The sequence below is a fragment of the Canis lupus genome, chromosome 9 (assembly GCF_011100685.1).
Source record: "Canis lupus familiaris isolate Mischka breed German Shepherd chromosome 9, alternate assembly UU_Cfam_GSD_1.0, whole genome shotgun sequence".
Classification (NCBI taxonomy): Eukaryota; Metazoa; Chordata; class Mammalia; order Carnivora; family Canidae; genus Canis; species Canis lupus.
In genome coordinates this window covers 25,693,897-25,711,614 of record NC_049230.1, presented here as the reverse complement: position 1 = coordinate 25,711,614, position 17,718 = coordinate 25,693,897, and the positions used below count along the sequence as shown (strand labels likewise).

Here is a 17,718-nt window from a genome sequence, read left to right as displayed (position 1 = left end):
TAAGAGAGGCCTTGGAGACAAGGCACTGTCCCTGGTCAAGAGTCTCTCACCCTATTTTTTTTTTTTTCATTAAAGATTTTATTTACTTATTCATGAGAGACACGGAGAGAGGCAGAGACATAGGTAGAAGGAGGAGCAGGCTCCCTTGCAGGGAGCCTGATGGGGAACTCGATCCTAGGACTCCAGGATCATAACCTGGACCACTGAGCCACCCAGGCGCCCCTGAGTCTTTCGCCCTATTAAGGAGTATGGACTTTATTTTGAAGGTAACAGGGAGCCATGGAAGGGTTGCCTGCAAAGAAGTGAGTCAATTGGACTGGCATTTTACAGATCTCACTCTAGCTGCAGAGCAGAAAATGAACTGGAAGGGGGAGACCAGGGGCTGGGAGGCCAGTGAGGAGGTCACCATCATTCAGGGGAGAATTAGGGAAGTGTCAGTGAGGATGGAAGGCAGTAGGCAGAGCTGAGCTATAACTGAAGTATGGAATTGTCAGAACATGGTGTTGCATCTGAAGTGTGCTGGAGGAATCAGGGACCCAGTTCCCAGATGTAGCTACTTAGTGAGATAGAGAACCCTGGAAGAGAAGCACGTTTTAGATAGGCTATGAGGTGCCTAGGGGACATCCACCTGAGGATACCAATCTGCTAGCTGGGTGTGTTAAGATGGGAAATCAAGAGAAAGACCTGGCTCGAGATGGATTTGGAATATTCTTTAGCAGATGGGTGGCAGTGGAGCCATGAAAGTGAATGAGCGATTTGGAGGCAAGTGAGGACAGTGTGAAGAGGAGAGGAACTGAACAGAAGCTAAAGAAAATGGATATAAAAAGGATGGCCAAAGGCAGAGCCCCCAAAGGAGACTGAGAAGGAGCAGCCAAAGGAGCAGAAGGGAAGCCAGGAAAAATGGTCTTCTGTTGTCGGCCTTGTTCACCTGCCACGAGTGCTCTGAACTCTCTTTAGGAATTCACTCCTCCCTGATCTAGGGCCTGAGGTTTGGGTCCTAGGGAGGGAGGCTGGCTGGCTCTGCTTAACTCTTGTGACCCACCTCCTGCAGCCCCTCCCACTTGTTCTCTCTCTCCAGCTACTCATTTCTCTTGAGATTCACAAAGTCTCCCTCCTCTTCTTGGCCCTAGGAGCTCCTTGTCTCTGGGTCACTTTCCTTCCTCATTTTCCTTCTCCACATCCCTAGCCTACTGACCTTTCATGTAGGCTTCCAACTTCTGCTCAAGCCTTCTTTGATATTCCAGACAAGACCAGAGTTTTCTACCATTCATTCATTCATTCTTTGTTCGTTCAGCATGTACTTAAGCACCTTCCGTCCACACATCCGCAATGGGCCGAATGCTGGCACGTTATGGAGAGCAGAACAGGCTGCTACGGAGCTGACAGCTGATTAGAGGAGACCCACAGTAAACAAGTAAATACTCAAAAAATTAAAAATTGTTGTTAGTACTGTGAAGGAAGTAAATGTGGTACCATGATAGAGGATAACGAAAGGTCCTCATTTGGGACAGGGTGGGTGGTCAAAGAAGGCTCTCTGTGGATGTGAAATTAAACTGAGACCTGAAAGAACCAGCCATGTGAGAAGTTAGGGTGGAAGTGTTCCATGCAGGGGGAACAGTAACTGAAAATGTCTATGGAGAGAAAGGTCTTGATGGGTTTTACCAGTTCCAGGAATTGACACATGGCCAAGACAGCTGATGCAAAGACAGGGAAAAAGGGACATGAGACCTGGTTGAGTATGAGACTCTTGTAGGCAGGGGTACAAAGTTTGGGTTTTATTCGTGGTGCAACGAGAAGCATTCAAAGGTTTTGAACAAGGGTGCAGTGCAATCTGACTTAGGTTTTAATTAGATTGCCCTGGTGGCTGGGTGAAGAATGGATGGAGAGACAAGCCAAACACCAGGAAGACTAATTAGGATCCCCTCACTGTGGTTCAGGCCAAAGTGGGTGGTGGCTAAGGACTTGAGTGGGACTGGGAAGATGAAGAGAAGTGGATGGATTCAAGGGATACTTCGAATCTGGAGATTCTGGGAATTGCTGATGTATTGGGGAAAAAAAGGAGTTGAAAGATTATTCCTGATTCCTGGCCTTAATGAGTGGAAAGAGAACCAGACTGGCTTGACTTGACCTGCCCCAGCCTCATTTGTCCCTCCATCCCCTTCCTTGGAGCCCCTGATGCAAATCTTCAGAAGCCCAGAGCTTGAGAAGCAAGTGTCATTCCAAAACCACCGGTTTGGAGAATCGTTACGGTTCCTTCCAGTTTGGGATTTCCTTAAATTCTAAACTGAAAATTCTATCTGAATAAGGAAAATATTCCTATTTATTCTGACTTCTCTTGTAGTTACATTGGTAGAGCTCTGTACCCAGGGAGCATTCAGTAAGTGCTAGTTGACTGTTCACTTTTGCACAGACCTTCCAATAATTGAATTTTAGATTAAATCCTTTTTTAAAAAAATATAAGATTCTATCATAGAGTAAACTTTCAATTGAAATCAATTCACCTTGATAAAGTAGAGTCATGGCAAGGATGATCTAAAATTGTAAAATCCAAAGTAATTTCTGCTTGACTTGAAGCAGAGGAAAAAATGTGTTTTTGCTAAACTAATGATCTACATTTAAGTATATGTTATTTTAGCACAAATGCCAACAGGTGGTGGGTCAATCCCATTTAGAATAGGACCCAAAAAAACCCACTGAAAAGAATTTATAACGGTGAATAATCTATATTTGCTAATATATTCTTTGTTGAGAACAAATATCAACCCTCTAAAACTTATTTTGAAGCAATGACTTCAGGTTATTTTTAGAGCAAGTTAAAGACGCATGAGATGACTGTGTTGCCAGTCCAAGGCAGAAATCAGAGAAAAGCTACGACTCAAAGTTGCCACTTCCTCTCTTCTCTTTCCCACTGCTGCTTCTTTGCCTGGCTCCCCACTCCTCAGCCATCATGTTTGCCAGCCATTTTTTCTGGGTTAAAGACTCAGAACTCCAATTGATCTACAAGCATATCGGTCAAATCTTCAGATAATGATGCCATTCTAAGCCTTTCGTTTTATTAAAGGGGGAAGTAAAGTAACATAATGGCTTTCGTATGCCAAGCCATTTTGAACAAATATTACATCATTCGATGCCACGTATTACCCTGTGATGGGTGCCCACTTCACAGATGAGATGGGAGAACTGGCCATCTAGCATCTGATCTGCTTCCTGTGTGAGATGAGTCCTCTGCTATGGATAACATCAGTGAGAAACAGGGCTAAACATTACACCATGAACGCCATGGCAGTATGGTGGTCAGGGCCCAGGTCAAGCTGAGATATTTGATGGCACAGAGAGGTCAATAAATGAACTACTAGTAATTTTGACTAGCGGGCTCCCCGTGGCATCAGGGCTCAGGACGTTGACCAGGATTGGCCACCTGGGTGCTACTGCCTGGGCTTTGGGTTTGCAGCATGATGCACAAAGATGAAAGGGGTTTAGACATCTTTTGCCACAGCAGCAGTGGAAGTCATATGTCTGGTGGTGGCACTTTGTAGCAGTGCCCAGAGATGGGACCTCCTGGCCACAGTGTCCTGCTGAAGAAGCTTGTTCTTCCTCCATGAGCCAGATTTCCAAATCTGATTCCTCAGTTCCTGTCAGTTCTGGAAACCAGAGGTATCTCTTCAGGAAATTCCAGTTTAGGTTGATAGAGCCAGAGCTGGTGTAGTTCTTGCAACCAGAAACCCTGACCCATCTGTGAGGAAACAGACTCCAAGTCTTGTTCAGGGACCCCAGCTAGCAAGTGGTAATGTTCTGGCTGAGACACCTGTGGTATTTCCTTGATTCCCTGCTTCCCAAAGAACTTGAAAGAATTTGAGAACGGGGGTGGGGGGGTGGGGGGGGGTGGGGGTAGTGGTGGTGGTGAATGGTATACAGAGTAAAGCAGAGCTTGAGGACCTGCAGCTGTGTAAACACTTACCCCCAAACCCACATTCAGGAGCACACCCATAATAAATGGGGTCTGCTCTAGGCCAGGGACTCTGCTATGCTCAAATATTATTTCAGTTAATCCTCACAACAATATGATCCAGCGGACATTATTTTCTCCATTGTTTGGGTGGAAAAACTGAGGCTCACAGAGGTTTGTCCAAGTTTATATTATAATAAGTGTTAGTGTTGGGTTTGAACTTGAGTCTCCAGACAAGGAGGCTGGAACTCATTAAGCCATAACTATCTCACTGTGAAATTTAATCAATCAATATTTCTCCATTGCCAATTTTCCATTAATCCTATTGTGGCCTCAGCACCACCTCAACAATGTGTTCTTGTTGGCATGCTTCCTTGCATATGGTTGTACACTTGTGTCCCAGAGGGTGTCATCTGTCTCTGTTCCTTTAGACTGGGAACCTCTGGAGCACAAGACCAGGCCTCTGCACTAAGGATATTCCTTCCTGCATACACATGAGATGTGGTATGGACACATGGACATATGGACATGTCTCTGATGTCCATGCGGTGTTCCACCATGGAAGGCTATGGGCTGGGGTTCACTGATTGGCCAACTGAATTATTGTATAGAGAGGAGAGAAGGACTGCATCTTGCTACAGTGGTTGCAACTGGATGGGAGTCTGTACTCATCTGTTCAGTCCTGCCTGCCTCCACCTCCTCTATAGCTTCAAGGGAAATCATGCCTTTGCTTACTGGACTGTAAAATGGAGCTGAAGATCCTTGTTGGCAGGATAAAGACCAGATGTCTTATGGTCTTTTGAGACAGAGCCCTTGCCGAGACCTGGCTCATGACAGCCAAGGAATACTTTGTCATCTGTGTTTTGGAATTAAGAAAACTGAGTTCAGCACGTTTCCGACCACCACAAGGAGCAGTGAATTGAATTGGTGCCATTGTAAGCTTGATTGTTGTTGCATAGATAAAACCCTCATTAAGTCCCACAAGAGGAGAAAAGAATTTTCTTTTGAAGAGAGAGGAGTGGGGGGGGGCTTCTTGCTTGTCTGCGGTTACAACAACAAAACAGTAAATGGAGGAAATAATGAAATAACCGCACTTTCCCTCCCCAAACCTCGTCAAGAGGCTGGGTGAGTTTTTAATTAGTGCTTCGTTTTCAATAAATCCGTATCTGTACGTGGCGCTGATTCTTTCCTGGATAAGGGAAAGATAATAATGAGAATCCTATTTTTCAGTCCCACACTAAAGGGATGCCTCGTATATTTAATCATGCTGTAGAAATCCTGGCAGCTTTCTCTGAGCCCAGCCTCTGCTCTAATTACATTTCTAGATTTTAGTAAATTGAAAGGGAAAATGTAGGAACAAAATAATTAAAACCGAAGAGGAAGTGCATATTAAAAAGGAGAAGCTGTTTAAAATTCTTCCACACAGTGTTTCCAAGGACATCTACAGTCGTTTAATCAGATCTACACCAAATCAAAGCCCTTTGTACAGAGGCTGGTGGATCACATCTCAGGTGGGCGGGATGGTCCCCACAGCAGAACGGGAGCCTCATTGCACCAGGCTACAGATGGGACTCATGTCCTTCTAGATCTCTGGAGATTCAGGGCCAGCCTGGACACGCTGCTAGCACGGAATCACTAGCCCTGAGGAGTTTCCTCCCAGTTTCCAGGCAGAAGCTGACTATACCAATTGATTAGCCCCAAGTGTGAGGTAGCTAAAGTATGTTGTCCATGCCTCGTTTCCTTTTCCTGAACCCCTTCCCCACTCTGTGCTCCTCCCTCCAAGGAGTACACTTTTTCTTTCTTTCCTTGCCGATCTGTGAACTCTCAAGTAAAGAGTACAGGAACTGAACATGCTCAGTGCCACCAGGAGTCAGCTACTTGAACCGGGTTACCGGGTTATCTGTGGGGGGCTCCGAGTTTTCACAAGGACCAAAAACCTTGCTGGCTTCCGCTAAAGGAATGACTGTTGAGGATGATGATGATGAGTGGAACCTAATTGGAAAGTTGCAAGCATCAGCCTACCAGGTGACGAAAGCTCTTTTTGTTTAAAGCAAGGTAGGCCCAGGATTTACATCACTGTGAAAGTCAGGACCTCCATTTCTCCATCACGCTCTCTGAAATACAGTTGGAGCAACTCTAGGAGCTTGGAATGCTTTGTCTATGACTCCTAGGACATTTTCAGCTGTGTGATTGTAGGGCGCGCTCCTGTCCTTGAAAGCAGAGGGCAGCCTGGCACCATCAGGGGTTTCTTTCCAAAACCCTGTGGCTTTGCTCACGAGCTCCTGGCCTTCCCTAATGAACACACTCACCCGCCACCTGGCGCCAGGATGCGTGTGGCAGGAGACAAGTGAGCACAGTCTCCTGGAGACAGTCCCATGGCAGCAAAGCTTCCGGAAGCTGTTCCCAAGGGAGGGCCCACACTTTATCACCTCATGACCTGCAGGTACTTCTGGTTGCTCTTTTGGGTCTAATGCCTCTGGCACTTGAGTGCATGTGTCTGTGTGATGACACTACCTCAGTGTGGAGAAGACACACTATCTGCTCCCAGTGATTTGGCTTGATTCAGTCGGAGCAACGTTTAAAAGTTTAAACTAAAGGAAAAGATGGTAGCAATCATGAATCACTGACATCACTCTAACATGGGGGTGACTTTTTTTCCCTTTTACTCCACTGAGGAGTCCCTGATGGCCCTTGGGAGCCAGGATGCGAGGCCCACTGGAGACCCAGGTGTCCAAGACAACAAACTGTCATTGAATCAGCTCCCTTTCAGTTAAGCCACCCACATGCCCGTCCTCCCCCCCACAAGAAAACCGAGAGGTTTTGTTTCCAAATGCCAACATTCAGTTACTCTCAAGTCTTTAGCATTATTGTAAAGTCCAAAAAATATTTTACTGACACAGAGCTGTTTAGAAAAAGCGAGGGAATGCAAGTTAAAGTTGTTGGTAATCCACGAATTTCTGGCAAATATAGGTTGCTATTGTTCAATGCCTTTACTGCTACGCCGCCCCCCCTCCCGCCTGCCAGGCCTCTACTCGGGCCTCGCACCTCCGTGGAGTCCGCCGCGCCCCGCGTGCAACCCCCTCCGCGTTCCCGCCTCTTTCTAGTCAGGCCCCTCCTCCGCCTCAAATCCCTCCGGCCCCGGGAAGCCGCCCGGACGCACGCGCACTAAGGGAGGTAGGCGGAGTCTTGAGGAAGTGGGAGGAGGGGAGGGGCAGGAGAACCCAGGGAGGGGAGAAGAGGGGCGGAGGCCGCGCGGGGTGGGGCCCGGCGGGTACGCGCTCGCTGCGTCGACGTGCTGACGCCATGACGCCCCGGCCGGTGTGTGTCGGTGTGTGTGTGTGTGTGAGTGTGCGCGCTCCGAGTGTGTGTGTATTTGTGTATCGGCGGTCCCGCAGGTCCCGGATGTTGCGGACAGTATGAAGCGAGCGCAGGGGGACGGGGACCAGCAGCTGTCGCCGCCGTTCTCAGGTGAGTGGGGGGAGGAGAGTCAAGGGAGAGGGCTGTCCTGTCGGAGTGGGGGGGCGCCTCCCTTAAGAGGTGACTGACCCCAACTCCCCCCCCCGGAACCCCCCCCCCCCCCGCCACACACATACTCTTCCCTGTCCCATATCCCACACCCTGGGTTACGTGGCCTGGGAATGCCAGAGCCTAATCAACCGTTCCTTCTCCCAATCCCAAGCATTCAGGAGACACAAATGCGCCCCCTGCCTTCAGCCCCCCCATCGTTTTCCCAGCCCCATCCCCCTTGCCAAATAGTGAGCTGTCGCCTGCGGCGAGATGGGTGACTGCGCATGCGCGAGTGTGAACGAGCTAGGGGTGCTTGTTCGCTGCCCCCGGGGCGCATGCGCATCGCTGTGTTGCAGGGACCTGCGGGATAAAGAGCCCCTTGACCACGCGCCCGCCTTCTTCCCAGACAGTGGGCTGCCAGATAGTGCGCCTGTTGCTCGTATCCAAAACGGAGAGTTTAAATTATTTGACAGACTTACCGACAAAGCACTGTTTGCATCTGGTGTTGCCCTAGAGACTCCCAGGCTACTAACGCCTTCCAGAGCCAACGTGCCCCACGCTGACCCTTCTTTTGAAACTGTCACTGCAACTTCTAGTTCCAGCATTACTTTTCTTTCCTCTCTTAGTCATGCTGTACTTTTAATATAAACATCTCCTAAACTTAGTAGTAGGTGCCCCAACCCATTCAGTAATTCTGGCAGGGGATTTTGGTGGCCTTTCTAAGGAGTTACTGAGGGTCACAAAAATAAGGGGGACTACCTTTTAGTAAAATTCTTAATTGTCTTAGAAGTACATAAGGTAGCGATAAAGAACACAGTGTAAGGCTTTGAGCAGTAACTGTAAATCAAGACATCAGGGTTCTCTCCAGACCTCGTGTGACCTATTTGCCTCTTTTTTTTTCTTTTGTAAAAGATCTTCCTTTAAAAAAAAAAAAAAAAAAGGATCTTCCTTAGCACTTTCAGTTTTAGCTGTACATTATTGATGTTCTGTGAACATCACATGAAAACAAAAGCAATCTGAAACTACTAGTGGAAAATAACTTACCCTGTGGAGGTTTTAACTTGAAGCAGTGGGAGTGATGTTTCTTGCACATTTGCAGATAACGAAGAGCAATATAAAATAAGGAATTCTAAAGTACAGTGATATTTCAGTGATCTAGGACCTAGGTTTTCAGTTGGCAGATTATTCATAGTCCTTAATTTGCTGCTTTATTGCCGCTCTCAGATACTTCAATGCTTCTTCCCTCTGCCATCAGAACAGGGTGAGGAAATGATAAACTCTTACAAGCAGAAGATTTGCTGAATAGCATTGAAATGAATATAGTTGAATTGTTGGGGTGGGGAGCAGCCTTTTGTGTGTTTTTCAATTATCTTTGCCAAACCTGTTTCCTATCTGGATAACTGGGAATGGACAGTATTAGTAAGCCTTATTTTCTATTTTCTTCCTTTGTGTCCTTTCTTTGGTATTCTAGCAAAGGTTTCTTGGCTGCCATTCTTTTTTTTTTTTTTTTTAATTTATTTATGATAGTCACAGAGAGAGAGAGACAGAGAGAGAGAGAGAGAGGCAGAGACACAGGCAGAGGGAGAGGCAGGCTCCATGCACCGGGAGCCCGACGTGGGATTTGATCCCGGGTCTCCAGGATCGCGCCCTGGGCCAAAGGCAGGCAGGCACCAAACCGCTGCGCCACCCAGGGATCCCTGCCATTCTTAACTGTAGAACCTTACGTTTTGGAGCCTTAATGTATGTGTGTGTGTGTGTGTGTGTATTAAAACACATATATATATACACACACACACACATACATATTTTCACTTCCCTTTTTAACCCTGGCCTTTGCATGGTTCAGCTGTCTTTTGTGCTGTTTCCTGTTGCCATGGTTTCAGTGGGAACCAAGAGATGACATGGAAGCAGGACAGGAATTTAGGGGGCATATATCATCTTGTTTCCTGGAAAGAGCTGGAGACTCATCTTGTTTTCCTTGTGTGAAGAGTGAGAAGTATAAGTTACTGTGATAGCTCCACACTTAGGGTGGGAATGGTTGGTGTACAATGGCACTTTGGTGACTTCTGTTTGAGCCCTTCATAGTGGTTAGCGAACTGAAAGATGTTCACTGATGCCTGTGTCCAGACTTGCATCCGGTTCTGGTAAAAATCTTGAAATAAAACTATCGAGGTAATAAATATCCATTTCTCAGAAGGTTTCTGTCATCTCTGATGCTTTGGGTTTTTTTTTTTTGTGTGTGTGTGATGCTTTGTTTTTATCTGGAAACATTTCACCTGGTCTAATGGCATATTAAAAAAATTTTATGCTGTGAAGGCATGATTGCTTTTAGGATTGAGATGAGTATCATTGATTTGTATTGGTGTAGAGCCATGTTTTCAGAGGCTCTTTAAAATCAGTAACTCATGGGGCGCCTGGGTGGCGTACGCAGTTAAGCATCCCATTTTGGTTTTGGCTCAGATGGTGGTCTCAGGACCCTGAGATCGAGCCCCGAGTAGGGCCCCACACTTAACTCACAGTCTGCTTAAGACTCTCTCCCTCTCCCTCCCTCCCCCACCATGCACTCGCTCACTCTTTCTCTAAAATAAATCTTTAAAAAAACAAGATGGGTAACACATACACATAAAACAAAATTCAGAAGGTACACAGAGATAAAAATTTTCCTTCTTTGTCCTCTTTTCATCCCTCTAGTTAAAACCTCTGCAAAGGAAACTGTTGTTACTCGTATCTTGTTTACCCTTCCAGAGATAGCGCTTCTACAAGTATATACTACTTATATACCCTTTTAAGTTTTTGTCTTTGTTTATTGTTTTACACAAATGGGAAGATACTATAGCCATTATTCTGCACTTTGCTTTTTTCACTTAGTATATCTTGGCCATCATTCCATACAGTAATAGAATACCTTTTGCTTTTTGAAAGATGACAGATACTCCCTTGTACAGATGTACCATCATTCAGCCAGCTCTGATTATTGGGGACTTAGGTTGTTTCCAGTGCTACAGTTAATTCCTTGTATGTGTTTTTTAGGTACATGGGTATCTTTTGGGTAAATTCCTAGCAGAAGTGGTGGACCAGAGGATATATGCATTTTTAATCTTGTTAGATATTGCCGAACTGCTTGCTGTAGAAGTTGTACGAATTTATATTCCTGCCAGCAGTGTAGGACGCTGCCTCCTTCCTCACCAACACTGTATTATCAACATGTTTTTTATCTTTATGCAGCCTTTCATCTAAGATTTTAAGTTCTTTATGTGGCTTGTTAAGTTTCATTGCCCCCAGGAGTTGTGGATAAATGCCGTCACAGTTTTGCAGATGGGAGTGGTGATGGAAGATACTGTTTGACTGAAGAGTAATGTCATGAGAATAAAGTCATATGCCTGGATAACAGCAAATTCATGACACTGCTCAGAAGACATGTAAAACTCATGCTTCCTTTAACTCTTAGATGCTAGTTTCTCTAAGCCCATAAGTGATGTTTTATGATCTCCTTTTGATAGCTTTGACTCAAAATTGTTTGTACAAGCGAACTGCCATTCTGTTGAGGAATTGAAAAGCTAACCTAGTTAAAGGTGCTTTAATGAGTACTTTCACAAAATCTTGGTACTAGTACTTTTTAAAAATCTTCTGATTGTAAAGCTGTGAGGAATTTGAAAATAATTTTAAAATGCCTGTGCCTGAAGGAGCTCACAGTCTTGTTAGAAAACCAAATCTCCTGAATATGTGAAATAGTAAGAGAGCGGTTCAAATGGGAACCATAATACACTGTGTTCCATGTTGAGAGGACTTTGTAAGAGAGTGATAAGGTTTAGAGGAGAGTTCCTTTGGGAGGCCTTCCTGGAGGAAGTGCATTTTGAGCCCATCCTCACCCTCCCTTTTACAACTGTTTGTAATTTTAACCATACAGAAAAATTCAAAGAATAGTACAATAATCACCTTTATACAAATTATCCCCTAGATTTCATAATTCACATTTTGTTATATTTGCCTTATGTACATATGTGAATATGTTTATATGTATAATATGTAAATTTTTATGTTGCAGACATCATGACATCTTAACACTTTCATACTTTAAAAACCTCAGATGTACCTTCTTAAAGAGATTGTTTTGCTTCATTGTTCTTATGGTATATTGTCACAGTTAAGGCAATTAACAGTAATTTCCTAAAACCATCTAATATCCAGTTAATGTTCAGATTTTTCTCCAAACATATATCTTTAGTCTTTTTAAATATTTTATTTAGAAGCCACAAGAAATTGCCTTTATTTATTTTAAAGATTTTATTTATTCATGAGAGACACAGAGAGGCAGAGGAAGATGCAGGCTCCCTGAGGGAGTTCTGCCTGATGCAGAACTGGATCCCAGGACCCCGGCCGGGATCATGACCTGAGCCAAAGGCAGACACTCAAACACTGAGCCACCCAGGCACCCCAAGAAATTGCCTTTATGAAGAGATTAGGCCATTTTCTTATAGAATATATTGCTTCTGGAATTTTCTGATTGTTTCCTCACAGTTTCATTTAATTTGTTCCTTTATCTCTGTATTTCCCACAAATTAGCATTTAAGTCTAAGGCCTGATTAGATTCAGATTAAATACTTTTGGTAAGAATTCTTCATAGGTGTTGCTCTGTACTTCATATTGGGTCACAATAAGAGAAATATAATCTCATATTATGCCATTATTAATGATGTTGAATTTGATTGATCATTTGTTCAAAATGATAAATACCAGATTTCCAGTGGAGACATTTTTTTCCTTCTGTAGTTAGTAAGTAATCTGTAGAATGGTAACACTTTGGAACTATACTGTTGCACTTCTCTAGCAGTCTTTCTTTTTTTTTTTTTTTTTCTAGCAGTCTTTCACCTAATGATAGTGATCCTTGTCTGAACCAGTTATTTCTTTGGTTGTTGCCAAATGCTAATTTTCTAATTCTATTCCTTTTACATTGATTAGCCTTCAGTCTTCTATGAAGATTTCCCTCATCAGTTCAGAATAATAATTTCTATCAAAAAGTTAGGAAAATTCTTAATTTTCCTTTCAACAATTTCCTGAGTAAGGAGATGATATAATAATCACCTCACTAATGGTGGTAAATTAATTGTTTCTTTTTCTCACTTTTTTTGCTTTAGTACCATTGTAAATGCATGGACTTTAATTTTTTCTACATGTTACCAACAATTGTAGACATTTTTTTGAAGCTCAAAATGTTTCATATTTGGCTTGTGGAAGCCTTTAAGCTTGGTGTAATGAGTGCTTCCTTGCCCTCTGGTACAAGAAGTTCCTGCCTCACTTTTGTGTCTTTCCTGTCCTAGGTGTGGAACCCTCATCTCTGTGTGTGTGTCTGTGTGTGTGTGAGAGATATATGCATATACATGTGTGTATACACACCCATATGTGGGATATGTACGTATACCACATCTTCCCTTTTATTAAGTTGTTCATCATGGAGCTTATGGAGCCAACATCTCAAACCTGAAGGTGCCTTTATTCTACCATAATGCACCTAGTGTTGGACTCATTTCTTCTGTGCCACTGGCATTGCTGGATTCTGCACCTCACAGATTCCTTTTTTTTTTTTTTAATTTTATAATTTATTTATGATAGTCACAGAGAGAGAGAGAGAGAGAGAGAGAGGCAGAGACACAGGCAGAGGGAGAAGCAGGCTCCATGCACCAGGAGCCCGACGTGGGATTCAATCCCGGGTCTCCAGGATCGCGCCCTGGGCCAAAGGCAGGCGCTAAACCGCTGCGCCACCCAGGGATCCCCAGATTCCTTGTCTTGAGTACTCTTTGTGAAAGATGGGTAGTACTAGTACCTTTGAAGACAGCACTGCCTCCCTCCACCTCCCTAGAATAAAGTTAGCTGTAGAAGAGTCTGGGAATTTCTTCTCTCTTGAGTAACCTTGCTTGCTTTCTGAGATGAAAGGTACACAAAATGGAATTTAGAGACAGAAATTGTGTTTATGAGCTTTCTTGGAGATGTGGGGTTTGAGTGTTCTGAAAAAGCATCTTAGCATGTACGTGCACAAGTATATGTTTGTTTTTCCTCCCTTTTCCTCATTTCTCCACACGGTTGGAATGTTACGTAATATTACGCTGTGATAGCATAATTTTTTCATTATCACTAGATTTTCATCGTAAAAAAAAGGAATGAGACAAATTGTTCTTAATTAGGGAAAATTTTCAGATAGGCCATGAACTCTGTATCTAGCTGTCTTAACTCAGGATCTGGAACAGTGCTGAATCCTGTGGATTTTTGTCATGACCTGAGACTCAGGAGAAATGTTGTCACATCCAAAGTGTTTTCTTAAAATCCATCACATTAATGAAGGTTAATACAAACAAAAGAAATAGTGGAACTGCATTCTAAAGGGGGTTTTAGGGGCTAGACTAATTCCTGTCTTAGCAGAAAATGTTTTATTAGACTCTTACCATGTAGTGGTATTTTGAGTAATCTTACTGATTTCGAGCTACTCAAGGCCTGCTAATAACAGTATCGTAATATTTATCTGAAATTCTTTTTTTTAAAACTCTCTTGTCGTATTTACTTCCAGACTTAGTAAAGTAATTCTTAACCTGGTTTCATAACAATACTGGCCCCATACTAAATTCTGGTTGTGTATTCAGGAAAGTGCACCTGTTTCTTGTGTTTGTTTTTAGGCGTGGTGAATCACTATGAAAAGCAAGGCTAACACATTTGCCGCTAAGTTCCAATAGCTTCTTTTACTTTTGTTTTTGACAAACTCATTATAGGAAAAAGATTCTGAACTATAATTTCTTTGAGAAATGACTTGGGCCTTCATTCTTACAACTACAGTCACGTTTTAATAGAATTGGCAGGAGTTGCCTGGCCACTCTGTGTGGCAAAGCTGGTCATGCTGCTTGGGGAGAGCTGGATGCAGGCCTCAGAATGGAAATTAAACATTCAGACACTAACCCTTACTTGACTGTGAAGACCTTTATTCTTGACTGTGTCTTTCTAAGAAGCTCTTGGCACAAATCTTCCTCCTGTGGCACTAGCTACATTACAAAGGGCTTACAGTAGTTCTCTTAAAGCCTCTAATTCCTCCTCTCTAGCATACCTATTTGTAAGAAAAAAATGTGTATGTCATCATTCATCTCCTTAATTTGAGATTTAGGTATTTAGAAATAGGTGCTTCTTTCTGTTTCTGTCATTTTGACTACTTTAGATACTTCATATGAGTGGAGTCATATATGGTATTCGTCCTTTTGTATCTGGCTTATTTCCTTAGCATAATGTGCTTGAGGTTCATCTCTGTTGTACCACATGTTAGAATTTCCTTCCTTTTTAAGGTTGAATAATATTCCATGGTGTGCATATACCACATTTTGTTTATTCATTTATCCATCGGTGTTCACTTGTGTTGTTACTTACACCTTTTGACTTCCGTGTGTCATGCTGCAAACATGGGTGTTCAGCTCTCTCTTTGAGATCCTGTTTTCAGTTCTTCTGGGTATATACCCAGAAGTGGAATTGCTGAATCGTATGGTATTTCTATTTTTAATTTCTTTAAGGAACTGCCATACTGTTTAATATAGAGGCTACACCATTTTACATTTCTACCAACAGTATGCAAGGGTTCCAGTTGCTCTGCATGCTCCCAACTCTTATTATTTTCTGAGGGTTTTTTGATAGTAGCCATCCTAAGGGTGTGTTTAAATATTTTTAACTTTATTTTATCTTTTATTGAAATTAAGTTTTAAATTTTAATAGAGTGAGATTTATTATGTTTTTCCATTTTCATTTGTGGTTTTTGTGTCTTAATGAAGGAATCCTCCCCTATACTGACAATTATAGCCTGTAACTGTTTTTTTGTTTTGTTTTGTTTTTAAGATTGTATTTATTCATGAGAGACACAGAAGCAGAGACATAGGCAAAGGGAGAAACAGTTTACCTGCAGGGAGCCCAATACGGGATTTGATCTTTGCACCCAGTATTACACCCTGAGCCGAATGCAGACACCCAACCACTGAGCCACCCAGGCATCCCTCTTCTAAAGGTTTTAAAGTTTTGCTTTTCACATTTAGGTCTCTAATCCACATAGAATTTATTTTGATGTTTGGTGTGAAGTAGGAATCTAACGTTTTTCCATAAGGATAACCCTGAAGTAGGAATTTAATTTTTTTTTCTGTAAAGATAACCCAGTACCCCACGATTATGTACTGAATAGTCATGTCTGCCTCTTACTACTTTATAATGCCACTTAAATGTTTCTGCATTGCCTCTTCTGTAATGTTGGTCTGTTTGCCTGTCTCATACTGGTACTACACTGCCTTAATTAGCTTTATAATTGTTCATATCTAGTATGACAGGTCTCCCTATCTTATTCTTTTTCTGTTCATCAGCATCCCTGAAAAACCCTGTCAGGTTGGTATATTTTAATTAAGCCATTTGCTGTCTAAAATATATTGACATAATATATAATGGCCTTCTCAAAAAGAAAAACAAACAAACCAAGCTTACTTAACCTAGCAGCTGACCATTAAGTTTGTCTCTTGTTCTGAATAAGCCTGTAATTTCCATTCAAATTTTAGTTTTGTTGGAGTGATTTTCATTTTTATATGGGGATATGATCTTCAAATGGAGGAGAACCTTGATAAGGATACCAGTAAAGCACTCTTGTTAACAGTATTGAAGTTCTGTGGCATCAAGGCTTTCTTGATTGTAAGGAAAAGAAACGTATTTAATATAACATATAAAAGATTTATCAAAAGGAAACAGTTGTAGTAGAATCCAAGGAAAAGCTGAACAAGACCTTAGAAATTCCTGGAACCAAAACAGTTCCAAGGACTTCAGCCATAAGACTTAATGGGCTCTGGTGTTCTGCTGTAAATAAACTTTCAGTATGCACGAGGCTTAATTCAGATTCCTTTTTTTTTTTTTTTCTTCTAAGATTTTATTTGTTTATTTATTCATGATAGACATAGAGAAAGAGAGGCAGAGACACAGGCAGAGGGAGAAGCAGGCTCCATGCAGGGAGCCCGATGCGGGACTCGATCCCGGGACTCCAGGATCGTGCCCTGGGCCAAAGGCAGGCACTAAACCGCTGAGCCACCCAGGGAACCCCTTTCTCAAAGAATTAATGACCTTGTAAAGACCTATCTCATGTTAACATAAATATCTTCATGAAAAATAACTTTTCAAAAAATTAGAAGAATGTGGCTTTTTTTTTACACTTTTGCAAATCTCTTAAATATCTTACTTATAGAAGATAGATTTTCATATCTATTTGTGGATTCAATCTGATATGACTGATGGTTTTGATTGAAGTATTTGAGGAAAATACAACCACAAGGGATATGTAGTTGGAAAAGGAAGAAGTATTTGCAAACAGTTGTGCATATTCTTCTCTGATACTACACCAAAACTTGACAGTTGTAGTTTCTTAAAAGTTAAGTTTCAGTATGGAATCTAAAATCTTTGATGTTAGGCAGCCCCGATGGCACAGCGGTTTAGTGCCGCCTGCAGCCCGGGGTGTGATCCTGGAGACCCAGGATCGAGTCCCATGTCGGGCTTCCTGCAAGGGAGCCTACTTCTCTCTCTGCCTGTGTCTCTGCCTCTCTCTCTCTCTCTCTCTCTCTCTCTCTCTCTCTGAATAAATAAATTAAATAAATAAATAAATAAATCTTTTAAAAAATAAAAAATAAAAAAAATAAAATCATTGATGTTACTGTTAAGTTAAAATCCATTGGTCTGTCTTGCAGTTTGAATGGGTTTTTCACCTGTTCATGATTTGATAACACGCATTGGTTGTCTGGGAAACATTGGTTCATTGAGTTAGGCAAATTTTCCACATGACACATTTCATAATGCAATATAAAAAAAAATGTTAGGGACTCTTGGATGGCTTAGTCAGTTAAGCAACTGACTCTTGATCTCAGCTCAAGTCTTAATCTCAGGGTGGTGAGTGCAAGCCCTGCATTGGGCTCCATGCAGGGCATGCAACCTGCTTTAAAAAAACAAATAAAAAGCCCACATTAGTTAATATCATAACCGATCTCATCAGAAAAGTCTGTAAGTATTGGGAATCTGTCAGGAGCTACAAGATTTCCAAAATTCTAATTTTTGATTAAAAGTTCAAATTTTATCAAGAAAATTTATTGCTTTATCAAAACCATTCTTTTTTTTTTTTTTTTTTTTTTTATTTATGATAGTCACACAGAGAGAGAGAGAGAGAGGCAGAGACACAGGCAGAGGGAGATGCAGGCTCCATGCACCAGGAGCCCGACATGGGATTC

The 17,718-nt window shown here is 42.4% G+C and overlaps 1 protein-coding gene across 4 annotated transcripts in view; it reads left to right on the top strand.

Annotated features, from left to right (window-relative positions):
- Positions 1–7,223: 7,223 nt before the first annotated feature.
- Positions 7,224–17,718, top strand: part of SPOP (speckle type BTB/POZ protein) — a 67,452-nt gene continuing 56,957 nt past the window's right edge. For all 4 annotated transcript variants that reach the window (XM_038547624.1, XM_038547620.1, XM_038547623.1 and 1 more), the window contains exon 1: positions 7,224–7,414. The gene's annotated coding sequence lies outside the window, so the exon portion shown is untranslated. The remainder of the gene's footprint in view (positions 7,415–17,718) is intronic.